This window comes from Chlorocebus sabaeus, chromosome 9 (genome assembly GCF_047675955.1).
Source record: "Chlorocebus sabaeus isolate Y175 chromosome 9, mChlSab1.0.hap1, whole genome shotgun sequence".
NCBI classification, from domain to species: Eukaryota; Metazoa; Chordata; class Mammalia; order Primates; family Cercopithecidae; genus Chlorocebus; species Chlorocebus sabaeus.
Window position 1 is genome coordinate 135,033,711 of NC_132912.1, and position 14,088 is coordinate 135,047,798.

Genomic DNA, 14,088 nt, shown 5'->3' on the forward strand with positions numbered 1-14,088 from the left:
CTCAGCTGGGCTGACAGCTCAGAGCTTCGTACTCAACTGTGGGAGCTGGAGCACATGCAGGGCGCCCTGACGCTGAGGCAGGAGTGGAGGAGAGGCCCGGTGAGGCAGGGAAGACTTCCTGGAGGAGGGGACTGGAGCTGGCTTGTGCAGAGTCAAGCCAAGGTGGGCCGGGCATTCTGACAGGCCCACCAGAGCTGGGCCCAGAGCGGGAGAGCATGTGGCTCTGGGGCGGGCAAGAATGGGAGGGCTGTCTGGGGAGGTGACGCTGGAGGGTGCATCAGAGGCCCTGGCAGGTTCAGGCACCATCCCTGGGCTCAGGGCATTCTTGGACGCATCAGTGGAATGTTGCCTCATGGTCACAGAATGGCTGCCCACTTCCAGCATCCCATGTGCATTCCAGGCAGAAGGAAAGGGTGAGCACAGGGCAAAGACCCTGCCTGCCATGTTAGCCCCTCTTTTAAGGTGATTTCCTGGAATTCCACTGGGCAGACCTGCTAACATTGACTGTCACTGTCTTGTGGCCCTGTCTGTGAGGGAAACTGGGTGAATGTTTTCACCCCCCACCCCCAACCCAGCGGTACTAAGCCTCTGTGATGAAGAGGAAGGGCGTAGGCATTTACTGGCACCAGCAGCCTCTGTCCCTTCCCTCCCAGCTCCCCGCTCCGCTGTGATAGGTCTGATGGGGCCCTCCTCTGTCCTCAGGACTCAGCCTCACCCAGCAGGACAAGCCCCTTCCTCCCCACTGCAGCATCGCCATTGCTGGGGACTCTGTCCTTGCTGGCCCCCACACTCATAGCACATGACGATGTGGGCAGAGTCCAGGTGGGGACCACGGCGACCTGCCTGCTCTGCCCAGCAGGCCCTATGGGAGAGGAGCTCCCATCAGGGGCAGAAAAGCCCCCTCCCTTTGGCCCTCTTTCTCCTTTTTGCCCTCACCCCAGGTGCTGGGGCCAGGGCCAGGAGGGTGAAGCCTGATTGTGGCCCCACCCCTCCATGTTTGTTGGGCACCAGACCCTTCTGCCTCCCCTTCCTCTCCCCTTCGCTGGCCTGCTGTCTCCTAAGCGCTCACTGTCTGGCTCTGCGGCCGCCCCCAGGTGTCACCATGTCCTCCTCCATTACCCTGGCCTTGGTGGCCTGGGCTGTGGGGGCTGGTGGGGAGGACCAGGGGGGCATCCTGGGCGGAAGGCAGTGGCCTGGGGAGGGTTGTGCAGAGGCTTCCGGAGAGCTGGTGGGATGTGACACCTTGGCTATAGTCCTACAGTCCTTCTCTGGCATCCAGGCTCCTCCCCTGGTGACAGGGAGGACTTCCTGGCCTGTGAGACCCCTGGATGTGTGAGCCTTCGCCGCTGAGGAAGCTTTCTCCACTCTGCCTGACACAGCAAATGAGGACCCAGGGCCCAGAGAGTGCCCAGGGCCCCTGGGCAGGCCAGGCTGACATGAGCCTCTGGCAGCCAAGGCTGCCTCGCTATCCCTGAGGCCGGGGTCACCTGACCTGCTGTGGCCCCTCCCCTCTCATGCCCAGCCCCCATGCTCACTACGGGAGGGGGAGCCCCTCCCAGACCCTCTAACATCTCACCTTTCCCAAATTAGTTCCAAAGGCTGGGACTCCTCCCCTCCCTAAGGGGACACCCCGCTTGCTGCAGGTGCATCCTGGGGTGCTGCTCCCTGGCCCATGACCCAGCCCAGCACCCGCTGCCCATGGATGGCCGGTTTGGAGAGGCAAGGAGCAAGGGCAGGAGATGGGGCCTTCACCCCACCCCACCACCGCCTGGCACTCCCGGAACAGCTGGAGTGCTGCCCTCACCTCCCACTACCCTCACCCCCAGCACACGGGATCTGGGCCCACTGTCTCCTCAGCACACGGGATCTGGGCCCACTGTCTCCTCAGCACACGGGATCTGGGCCCACTGTCTCCTCAGCACACGGGATCTGGGCCCACTGTCTCCTCAGCACACGGGATCTGGGCCCACTGTCTCCTCAGCACACGGGATCTGGGCCCACTGTCTCCTCAGCACACGGGATCTGGGCCCACTGTCTCCTCAGCACATGGGATCTGGGCCCACTGTCTCCTCAGCAGTGTCCCTGAGCCACCCTGTCTGTGGCCCCAGGCACCACTGAGGTGCAGACCCTGGCTCTCAGGACCTCCCTACCCTCTGCCATCTGCACTCCATGGGTTCCCTCACATGGGGCTGAGTGATGCCCAGTACCAGGAGTCTTTGCAGGGCCCGGGGCCCCGTTCCTCGAAGATGGCTCAGGGCCGGGGGTGGTTGTGTGGCAGGTGCCAGGCCTCTCGAATCGGCCTGTAGAATGCTGCCTGCGGTGGGACAGGGCCTACTCCACCAGCCCACGGCATGTGTACCCTCGAGGCTAGTGGAAGAGAAAGGGAAGTTTCATGTTCTAATTTTGATTTTTGTCTAGCTATACTCATAAAAGTGAGAACTCAAGTAGCATAGGAAAGGCTGGGGCAACACTTCCTGAGCCCCCATGTCCACTCCTCACCCAGGAGCCTCTCCCTGAGCCCGATTTCTGGTCCTAGAGCCTTAAGCCTGGCAAGACACTTGCCCTGCTGCTCCTGCCCCATGCCTCTGGAGGCGTCAGGATGCCCCACTTTGAGCCGGGCTGAGTTCATCTCCACCTGTCCTCCCTGCACTCACGTCAGCGGCCTTTCCAGTCCTGCCGTCCTGGTAGGGTGCAGTGGCCCAGGGTCCTGACTGGCTAATGCACTCCCCAGGCAAACGGTGCAGCAGAGGGGATCACAAATGGCACAGCCAAAGAAACGAATTCCAGAAACGTGAGCTGGTGGTTCGAAACACTCACGTGAGCAATTGAAAAGACCATGAAACCATTACCAAAATTGAGAGTAGAAATGGAATTTAAAATGAAAGTGCGTAAAACCCTGATCCAAGATTTCTTTTTCTTTTTTAAGCTTATTTGCTTATTACAAAATGAATCTACTTTTTACAGAACAATTACAAAATATTGACAGCCAAGCATGGTATCCTAATCCAGCCCGCCCCTCACACATTCAGGGGCAGCTCCTGTTAACCCAGGGTCCCCTCCTCAGGGCTGTTGGCAAGTGCGTGTGCATGTGCGTGTAGGTGTACGTGTGAGTGTAGGTGTGCATGTGTGTGTATGAGTGTGTATGAGTGTGCATGTGCATGTGTGCACATGTGTGAGTGTGCATGTGTGCATGTGTGTATGAGTGTGTGCACATGTATGTGTGTGTAGGAGTGCATGTGTGCGTGTGTGTATGAGTGAGCATGTGCATGTGTATGCATTCCTGTGTGCGTGTGCACATGTATGTTAGTGTGCATGTGTGTGCACGCGTGTGAGTGTGCATGTGCACACATGTGTGTGCATGTGTGCGTGTGTATTCTTAACCCAAGGGAGTCGCTGCTTACCACTGGATCATAACCAGATGTTTAACCAGTCTCCGGAGGGAGGACATTTAGGTTATTTCCAAATGCAGCAGGGAGCAGGGGCACTGGGGAAAGGGGAAAGGAAAAAGCGCTCAGCGCAGGGAACTCGTGATCTTGTAGAGACAAACGGAAACGTTTACACACCAAGGGACAGCAGCAGAATGCGGGTGACGGAATGGGGGGCTGGAATGGGGGGGCTGGGATGGGGGACCGGAATGGGGGGGCCAGAATGGGAGACTGGAATGGGGGGCCGGAATGGGGGGGCCGGAATGGGGGTGCCGGGATGGGGTTTTGGAATCGGGGAGCCGGAATGGGAGGCTGGAATGGGGGGCCAGAACGGGGGTGCCGGGACGGGGGTTCGGAATCGGGGGGGTGGAATGGGAGGCTGGAATGGGGGGACCGGAATGCGGGGGCCGGGACAGGGGACTGGCATGAGGTACTTGACTCTTCCTGGTGTTGGGTAGGACACGTCCATAATAAAATGTTTAAAAAGAAGGGAAAGGACCAGAGCACTTCAGAAAAAACAAAGGAAACCACGTGGGAGACGTCACACGGTGTTGCCCGCCCCGTGGGCTCCCAGCCAGCAGGCAGGGCAGGGTGCACACTTCCTCCTGCCTATCCGAGGGCCCCGGGACTGACCACAGGTCCACATGGGCAGCCAGGTGGTCAAGGAAGGACGGGGCCTGAGGATCCAGCCCCAGACGACACTGCAGGCCCCGGCAGGGGAGGGTGCCACTCTCACCTCTGCTCTCTCACCTCTGCTCTGCCTGGCCCATGGCTTTGTAGGCCTCCGTCCTCTAAGGACTCAAACTTTTTAATATAAAAATAAGTTGCAGGCCAGGCACGGTGGCTCACACCTGTCATCCCAGCACTTTGGGAGGCCAGGGTGGGCGGATTACCTGAGGTCAGGAGTTCAAGACCAGCCTGGCCAACATGGTGAAACCCTGTCTCTATTAAAAACACAAATTTTAGCCAGGCGTGGTGGTGGGCGCCTGTAATCCCAGCTACTCGGGAGGCTGAGGCAGGAGAGTTGCTTGAGCCCGGGAGATGGAGGTTGCAGTGAGCTGAGATCGTGCCACGGCACTCCAGCTTGCCTGACAGAGTGAGACTCTGTCTCAAATAAAATAAAATAAAATAAAATAAAATAAAATAAAATAAGTTGCAGTGACAGCAATGAGTTGACTCTTTAATGGGGCTTTAATTTTTAAATGAATATTTCTGAGCTGTTGGCGAGCTCAGCTGAGGGAGGGTGGTCGCCACGGGTCCCTGATTCCAACCTGGCTGTGGGCTGGGACACGGCTGCCCCTAGTATGAGTAAGGCTCAACAGTGAGGGATGTCCAGTGCCCAGCCAGCAGCTGGGGTATCTGTGGGGGCTCCCCCATCGCCCTTCCCTCTCCCTCCCCTTCCTTCCCTCTCCTCTCAACCCCGACTCCTCTCACCCTTCCCCCTCCCCCCACTCAGGACTCCCCCCCAGCTCACTCCCTCCCCCCACACTCTGTCTCCCCTCTCCTCAGGGCTCCCTGGCTTCCCACCTCTCTGAATTCCCCTCCTCCAGATCCTCGAGGCTCCCTGCCCATTCCCTCTGGAGTCCTGAAGTCTCCAGGGGCCACTCTGGCTTCCCTCCTGCAGACCCACTCTCCTAGGGGAGCAGGCGACCCCACACAGACACTGATGGGACAAGAGAACCGGCTCTGCTAAAAGCCTCCTGGGGCGGGGGCCGTGGGGGAGGTGAGAGCTGTCTCTGGCCTCGAGGCTGAGCAGCAGCCCCCAAGGTGTCCTCTGCAGAGAGGGCCAGCTTCCGGCCTGCCATCCTGCAGACCACAGTGACCGGTTCTGAGATTCCTCCATTTCTGAACACGAGCCCAGCAAATGATGGAGGGTCTGGCCCCAGACCCAGCCCCAGCCCCCGCCCCAGCCCTTGCCCCGGCTCCGGCCCCAGCCCCAGCTCCTCCTCAGCCCCAGCCCTAGCCCCAGCTCCAGCCCCAACCCCAGCCTCAGCCCTGGACCCTGCGCCAGCCCCAGCTCCTCCTCAACCACAAGGGCATCTCCAATTCCTCCTGAAGAATTCAGTTCCCTCCTCTGGGCACCTCTAGAGCCCAGCTGGGCCCAGGGTGTGTTCTGCAGTGGGGGGGGGGGTGGGGGGATTTTGTAACCCACCCTCTCTGCAGGGCATCACCGGTGGCTCTGGCCTCGGCCCCATGCTGTGCCAGACACACAGAGAGGCTGGGCCAGTTATTTCCAGGAGGCCAGGTAGGCAGGAAAGGCCCAGGATCCGCCAGGATTGAGGAGGGAGGCAGGAGGCTTCTCTGGGTATAAAGCAGCTGAAATGTGGAGTTTTCTCCCAGGAGCCGAGAGGCAGCTGCAGGGCGAGCCCTGGGGGAAGTGTGCAGCCACTGGAGCTCCATCCTGGGCAGGGGTGGTGACGGCTTGAGGATGGCAAGGGCTGATGCCTGGTTTGCTTTTAAAATTGTTGCTATTTGCTGTAGTTCCCCTGTTATTCCCAAACTCTCGGGAAGCACCTACTGGCCACGAGGTAGTCTTGCTTGTGGGGCTGGGGATGAAGAAGAGTCAGGCGCAGGTGGGCGGAGCTCCGGCGGCAGGAGGCTGAGGGCGGGGTGGGGAGTAGCAGCAGGGGACAGGCATGAGGCCCCTTCCGTCCTCCTGCAGCTGTTTTTAACACGGCATTTTGGAAAGAGCCGCGCCCCGTGGGTGCCGATGGTTAGGAGACGTCTTAGTCGCATGCCCCCAACGATTGTGGCGTTTCTCTGTAGCGCGTCCATGGGCCCAGCGCCTGGCGTGCCCTCCCTGGGAGCTTGCTGGACCCATGACCAGGGGTCTGGGAGGGCAGAGGACAGGCGGGTCCTGGTGGTAGGTTGGCTGCTGAGTTTCCCTATGATGTTTGTCCTGCTAGTGCCCAGAGCCCCTTCACGGTGCCCATCATCAGGGGAGAAGTGGAGCCACAAACTGCCTTTTAACCCTGGGGTCCTGCCAAGTGGTCTGGGTGCCCTGGGGCCTGTGGCCTGGGTTGCAGACGCAGCCAGTTCCCTCCAGGCATGGCCACCAGCCCTGGGCTCCCATGCCCGGGTTTCCCTGCCTGCCCAGCTGGTCAGAGGAGAGAGTCCCTCTATCCACTCTGCCTCACATTAAGGGCAGAGACTGAAGAGGTGGCTGCCTGGACTGTGGAAGCCCAGGGTGGGGGGCCACTTTGGCCAGGACTTGGGTGCTCCCTTAGAGAAGGCTGTGCCCACCCCCTCTTTCCTGCAAGTACCTCAGGACCTAGACAGGGGCAAGGGATGCCCAAAAGGGCCTGGACACCTTCCATGGCAGTCCGCCCTCACAGGGTCTGTGGGAGGGCGTGTCCTCCCTTCCGCAGGCCTGGCGGGCAGTGAGGCCGTGCAGCTACAACTCACCCCTCACACCCGGGCCAGGAGCTGACTGCGGCCCAAGGCTGAGCCTCCACTGTGGACCTGGGACATCTGGGCAGAGGAGCCCTGTGGTGGGGCCAGGGCGAGGGGGTAGGGGCCTCAGGGTGGACCCTGGGAACCCTTGACCTACAGAGCAGAGGCGTGTGGGGAGGTGCCAGCAGCTTCTTGGAGAGGCCCGGGGTAGAAGCACTGGCAGGTAAGCTATTGTGGGCCTTGGCAAGGCCGGGCCTTGAGCTGGATGGCCCGTGGCACAGTCCAAGGCAGCACTGCCCAGGCTTGGAGGGGCTTGTGGGTGGTGGAGCACCCAGTGGAAGGTACCCAGGCGGTGGGAGGAGGAAGAGACGAGGGCTAGACCCAGGCAGCAGGTGCAAGTTGGCCCCCGGCCTGGCCCAGACAGGAGGGTGGGGTGGGCAGGAGGTGGGGGTCCTGAGGTCAGTGCTTCAGCTGCTCGGGCTGGCTGGACGCCCACCCTGCTGGGAAGGAGCCTGGCCTTTCTCCAGAGCCACAGCAGGGGCCTGGGCACCCTGCACTTGGTCAAGGCTGAGGAGGTCTCAGCTGCTGGGTGCTCTGGAAGCAAAGCGGCCTGGGAGGGCCTGGAGGAGCCTGGTCTCTGCTCCCTGCTGCCTCACTGTGGGATGGCACAGAGGAAGTGCAGGGTGGGAGCTGGGAGAAGTGGGAGGAGGAGGAGAGACAGGAGAAGGGGCAGGAGGAGGGACAGGAGGAGGGACAGGAGGGGCAGGAGGAGGGACAGGAGGAGGGGCAGGAGGAGGGACAGGGGGAGGGGCAGGAGGAGGGACAGTGGGAGGGACAGGAGGAGGGGCAGGAGGGGGGACAGGAGGAGGGACAGGAGTGGGGACAGGAGGGGGGACAGGAGGAGGGACAGGAGGAGAGACAGGAGAAGGGGCAGGAGGAAGGACAGGAGGAGGAACAGGAGGGGCAGGAGGAGGGACAGGAGGAGGGAGAGGAGGAGGAACAGGAGGGGCAGGAGGAGGGACAGGAGGAGGGACAGGAGGAGGGACAGGAGGGGCAGGAGGAGGGACAGGAGGAGGGACAGGAGGGGCAGGAGGAGGGGCAGGAGGAGGGAGAGGAGGAGGAACAGGAGGGGCAGGAGGAGGGACAGGAGGAGGGACAGGAGGAGGGACAGGAGGGGCAGGAGGAGGGACAGGAGGAGGGACAGGAGAGGCAAGAGGAGGGACAGGAGGAGGGAGAGGAGGAGGGACAGGAGGGGCAGGAGGGGGGACAGGAGGAGGGAGAGGAGGAGGGACAGGAGGGGACAGGAGGAGGGACAGGAGGAGGGACAGGAGGAGGGGCAGGAGGGGGGACAGGAGGAGGGACAGGAGGGGGGACAGGAGGAGGGGCAGGAGGAGGGGCAGGAGGAGGGGCAGGAGGAGGGACAGGAGGAGGGGCAGGAGGAGGGACAGGAGTGGGGACAGGAGGAGGGGCAGGAGGGGGGACAGGAGGAGGGACAGGAGGAGGGGCAGGAGGAGGGACAGGAGTGGGGACAGCAGGAGGGGCAGGAGGTGCCAGGTGCTCTCTGAGCAGGACCTTCCATGTGGCTCTGGGGGGCCTCTGGCACTGGCAGGTCAGGGGTCAATGAGAGGAGGGAAAGGTGGCCAGGAGCAGCTGCTGGGTGGGAGGGCAGGAAGTGCACGAATCAATGCACGGGCGGGGGTCCCTGGGAGAGGCCCATGGGAGCCCCGGAGCCCAGCCCCTGGGAGAGGTGCACCAGGCCCAGCTGTGGGATTGTGCCTGGGATTCCTGCATCTGGGACTTCCTGAACCCCACCCTCCGGCCTTAGCTTTGAATATGAGGGTCATCAGGAATCAGTTCCGGGGCCCGATGGCCAGAGACCCAGGGACTGGGCGGAGGGCCTCTCCCTCCAGCAGCAGGGGTCACTCGTAGGTCCAGAAGCCAGCCCTGGGGCCCAAGGAGGGCTGCCCCAGGCAGTGGTGGAAACAGGCTCTCGGCCTCCACGTGGACCAGACTTGGGTTGGAGGCACCGCATGTTGGGGCGCGGTGGGGCCCTGGGGAAGCCAGGCTGATCTTAGCCTTGGTCACATGGAGGGCCTGGCTGTGGGCATCCAGGTGCTTCAGGCAGGGCCTGGTGGGGTGAGGTCCACTGGGCTATTTCCTGATGGGGTGGGGGGTGGGGGAGCTCCCAGTCGGGCCCCTTCTTGTGTGCAGCCTCCTCCCTCTTCTCTCCCCTTCCCTCCTTTCTTGTCTGAATCAATGTCTCCCTCTCGCCCACTTCCCCACCTCTCAAAAGACCACAAGCACCCAGGATAGCTCAGCACACACGGGTTCTCAGCTTCCTGTTCATACAGAAACCTCAGACAAGAAGCACGTTGCCCATTTTTCTTTAAGACCAACCCCAGACCACGAGAATGCTTTCTCCGCGGCAGCCCCAGCACCCCAGTGCCCCTGCCTCCAGGCACCCCCAGCCTCCGCACTCCAGTGGCCCGGACCTGGCTGAGGCAGCTCCTGTGGTAGGTCAGGCCTCACAGACGGCTGGAAGAGCCAGTTCTGGGCCGGGCCTGTGTGAACAGGTGTCTGTTAGTCAGGGTTTTAGGAATGCAGCCTTTGGAGCCTGTAGCGGGGAATGGCGGCTCTGGGCCCTCAAGGGGCAGCCGGTGAGCCTGGGAGGCCAGGCCGGGCTGACCCAAGGGGAGGACCCTCTCTGCCCACTGCTGCTGGCCATGGGCAGGTATAGAGCCTGGGGGTCCCCCAAGGCACAGTCCCTTATCTCCAGGAGAAGGCAGAGGCAGGAAACAAATCTCCTGTCAAAATTCCTAAAATACTAAGTAAGTGATGGTTCCAGGCTCAGACACTGGACACCGAGAGAATGAGGGAAAATCAGCCTGACAGCCCGGGCTAACAAGATGGTTAATTACAGCAGGAGAAGAACGTGAACAGTATTAATTCTAACCACAAAGGAGGAAAAGGGAAGACCCTGTGAGAAGGAGGAGGGTCGCTCTCCCAGATGAGGCTGTCCCCATTGCTGGGGCCTCAGCCCCTCCCTGGCCTGAGGGAGCCCAGCCCTGCCTGGCCCCGCCCACCTCACCTCAACCCTGCCTGGCCCTGCCCACCTTTGCTCCAGCTCTGCCTAGCCCCTCCCGCCCTTGCCCCAGCCCCTGTCTGGTCCCTCCCACTTGTCCCAACCCTTCCTGGCACTGCCAACCCTTGCCCCAGTCCTGCCTGGCCCCTCCCATCCTTGCCCCAGCCCCTGCCTGGTCCTGCCCACCTCACCCCAGCACGTCCTATGGGGCTCACATCTTTGTCTTGGAATTTGGTTTTTAAAATAAATTATAAGTTTTAATCAAATAAAGTACTAGAAAAGCTATTCATTATGGAAGATGTAAAAATCCGAGAAGAAACTTCCATTTGTGAGGAGAAATGGAGAACGGAGTCCAGGAGGTGGAGGAAGGAGGTGGAAGGCCCTGGGCCCTGGAAGGTTCTGTCTGTTCTCCGGGAATCCAGCTTCCATTTACCCCCCTAAAGCAGAGGGAGTCTCTGGGAAGGCAGGTGTGGGGCCCAAAGGGACCCTGATGAGGACAGGTGGGGTCAGCAGGGGTGGGGGCTGCAGCCAGAGCGGGCACCAGGTGTGTGCCCCCCTGTGCCACTCTGGTCTTCAGCATGTGGACGAGAAATCCAGCCCCTCACAATGTGGATTCCCTCTTTAAATTGGGCTGCACTTCAGTCTATAAAATATTCAGTGTCTTTCTAAATAAGTGCATTATTTATGATGCTGCTCGTGAAATATTCATGCCTGACTTTGACACAGAGCCAGTGTGCCCATGCAGGTCCGTGGCCACCGGCTGGCCTTTCCCAGGTAATGGGAGGATGTAGGGCTGCTGGGGTGGGGGGTGGGAGTGCTCGGGGAGTTGGTGGAGCTCCTTGGCAGGTGAATCTCACCCAAAGCCAGGACCCACCCCACTGGCAGCATCTGGGCCTCCTTTGCTGGGAGCTCATGAGTAGGTGGGTGGGCACTGGCTCCCCAATGCCCGATCCTTATGATGGCCACTTCGAAGCCCTGGCAGACTGGGGGCACCCCAGCCCCGACCCCAGCTCCCAACCCAGCCCACACCCCAGCCCCCACCCCAGGCCCACCCCAACCCCCACCCCAGCTCCCAACCCAACCCCCACCCCAGCCCCCACCTCAACTCCCACCCCAGCCCCGACTCCAGCCGCCACCCCAACCCCCACCCAAGCCCCACCCACGCTCCCACCCAACCCCCACCCCCACCCCAGCCCCCACACCAACCTCCACCTCAGCCTCCACCCCAGCCCCACCCCCACCCCCACCACAGCCCCCACCCCAACCCCCACCCCAGCCCTCACCCCTACCCCCCCCAGCCTTCACCACGGCCCCCACCCCAGCCCCCACCCCAACATCCACCCCAGCCCCACACCAGCCATCACCCCAGCCCCACCCCAACCCCCACCCCAGCCCCACCACAGCCCCCACCCCAACCCTCATCCCAACCCTCACCACAGCTCCCACCCCAATCCCCACCACAGCCCCCACCCCAACCCCCCCCAGCCTTCACCACGGCCCCCACCCCAGCCCCCACTCCAGCCCCCACCCCTACCCCCACCCCACCCCCACCCCACCTCAGTCCCCACCCCAACCTCCACCACAGCCCCCACCCCAACCCTCACCCCAACCCCCCCCAGCCTTCACCACGGCCCCCACCACAGCCCCCACCCCAACCTCCACCCCAGCCTCCACCCCAGCCCTCACCCCAACCCCCACTCCAGCCCCCACCCCAACCTCCACCCCAGCCTCCACCTCAACCTGACTGAGGAGGCTCCTGGGTCACGGCTATTGCACTGAAAAGGCCCAGAGGCACCCCCACCCCCACTCTTCCCCGCCCAGGGCCCTGCCGGATATCCCAGCCTCCTCTGTGGACCCTGGAGAAGGTGACAGAAGGAAGGAGACAGAGGGCAGGCTCTGAGTGTTCGGGGGTCTGTGTGTGGGGAGGGACTCTCCAGGCCTCTGCTGGTGGGAAGGGGCAGCCTTGGCCCCAAACGGAGGCCTTTGTCCTCCCTGTGGATTTTGAGGTGTGGCCTTTGTGAAGGGAGAGTGGGGGCCAGGGTGGTCACCCTGGGTGTCCCCTGAGAGGCCCCCTGCCCTCACATCAGCTGCCCTGGACTTGGAGTCCAGGCCTGTGCCCCCGTCCCCCACTCCTCCTTGCCTTTCCCTGCACACCCCCCTCCTTGAAGGCACAGAAACCACCTAAAGGTCTTGCTCATTGTTAAGGAGGCTCGGTCGCAGGACCCTGCAGCTCAGGGTGGAGTGGCAGGAGCGTGTCCAGCCAGCACAGACTCAGAGGGTCCCACAGATCACTGGACATGGACCTGGGCCAGCTGAGGCAGGGCTGACCTCTGGGGCCCCCCGCATGTTCCAAAGCCCAGGGCACAGCCCCCAAGTCAGGTGGATCAGCTTCCTGGAGGTCCTCAGCTGGGCCCACCCTTTACAAGGCCTGGCCCGAGGAAATGAAGGGGCGGCCCCTGGCTGAATGGGGGATGGTCCTTGGAGTCTGAGCATCTTAGAATCCCTGGGGATGTCCGGTTCAGTCCTACAGTTTGCAGATAGGGGAACTGAGTCCTGGAAACAGGCAGGGCGAGGGGAGGGCCCGCCAGGCACTGCACCCCACTCTATGCCACGCCTATGTCGGCCCCTCCCTTGCCCTCTCAGAGCTCAGGGTGCATTTTCAGCCCACCTGGCCTGGAGCAGGCAGGGCTGGGGGCTGACTGGGACCTGGTCGGGGCTCAGCTGCAAAGGCGGCTTCCCCCAGCACCTCCCAGACTCTGACTGTTCCAAACCATGCTCCGGGCTCAGAAGGGCTTGTCCCAAAACAGCTGAGCCACTCCCTTCACTAGACAAGGGTCCCCCAAAACACAGCATTCCAGGGGAATGGGTGACCACCTCGTGACTACCCCTTGCCCCCTGCTGGCCCCATCCTGGGCAGGGGAGCAGCTCTTGCCTCCAGGAACCTTCTCCCAGGAGACCATGCACAACAGAGGGACGGCGCCTGGTGGGTCAGCACACTGGCCTCACCTGCAGTTGCTGAATGAGTGAGTTAGTGGGTGAGGACCTGCAGGTGGCCCCTGGCTGACACTTTGGCTGTGGAGGAAGAAATCAGGATGTTCAGGGCCAGAGGGGAAGGTGGCAGGGAAGGCAAGAGGGGCGCATCTCCCTATGGAAGGGTAGGGTGCTAGGCAGGGCATGCTGGGGTGCCAGGACCCCCCCTGTGCTGGCTGCCACAGTCCGGCAGGGAGCACGCTGCAGCCACCTGCAGGAGCTGAGCACAAGGGGACAGCGGTGCGTGTGTTGGAGAAAGGGGACAGCAGTAAGTGTGTCGGGGAAAGGAGACAGCAGTATGTGTGTTGGGGGTGGCCCCATGTACCCTCCATGTAAAGTCATGCACTGTACCTGGGGCACGGCCCTTGAGTGGCCACTGGAGCCACCTGGGCCTGGGGGTGGGGTGGAGAGCCCATGTCAGGGTCCAGCCAAAGGTGCCACAGGGCTCCAGCACCAGAGGCACCCAGCATGGGCCTGCCTAGCCCTAGGGCCCTCTGCTGCCCAGGGACCCAACCCTGCAGTCTCTGGGTGATCAGGGCTGCCCTGGAGGGGCGTGATACCCTCTGCTGGCCCCACACAGAAGGACACAGCTGCCACCCAGCATGCAGCTCCCCCAGGCACTAGGTGCCCATGCTGTACCCAGCAGCTTACACTGCGCTTTGTCGCCCACGCTGCACCTGGGAGCCGGCACTGTGCCTAGACGCCCACGCTGCGCCCAGGATCTCACACTGCACCAGGTGCCAGTGCCACTTGGGCAGACCACACTCTCCACGTGTGACAGGATCCGCCAGGGAGGGGCACCCTGACCCTGATCTCCCCAGGCAGCTCTGGAAAGGCCTGTGTCCTGGCTGGGGACCTCTGGGAGGCCATGGAGCTGGGAGGCAGGGATTGGAGGTCTGAGGGATCCAAGTGGCCCATCCTGCTGCACCTGCCAGGCCCCAGTCAGGCCTGGCCATTAAGGCTAAAGGATGACCCCTCACCTCCTGCCCCTGGGGGCTGAGCCCTACCTAGGAACCCGAATGTTTCCAGCACCCAGCCCTGGCAGTCCCTGCTAGGCAGATCCACCCAGCACCACGCAGGAGGCCCCAGGGCTGAGCCCCGCAAGGAAGGTTTCCCAGTGCCCACAGCCCACCTAGGGGCCAGTCCACCAGGGATTGG

The 14,088-nt window shown here is 62.3% G+C and overlaps 1 long non-coding RNA gene across 1 annotated transcript; it reads left to right on the forward strand.

Moving 5' to 3' along the window:
- Positions 1 to 5,685: 5,685 nt before the first annotated feature.
- LOC119628107 (uncharacterized) lies at positions 5,686 to 9,720 on the forward strand. The gene is made up of 3 exons (XR_012094137.1): positions 5,686 to 5,775; positions 6,192 to 6,275; positions 9,112 to 9,720. It is a non-coding gene; the product is annotated as an uncharacterized lncRNA (long non-coding RNA).
- The last annotated feature ends 4,368 nt before the right edge of the window (positions 9,721 to 14,088 follow it).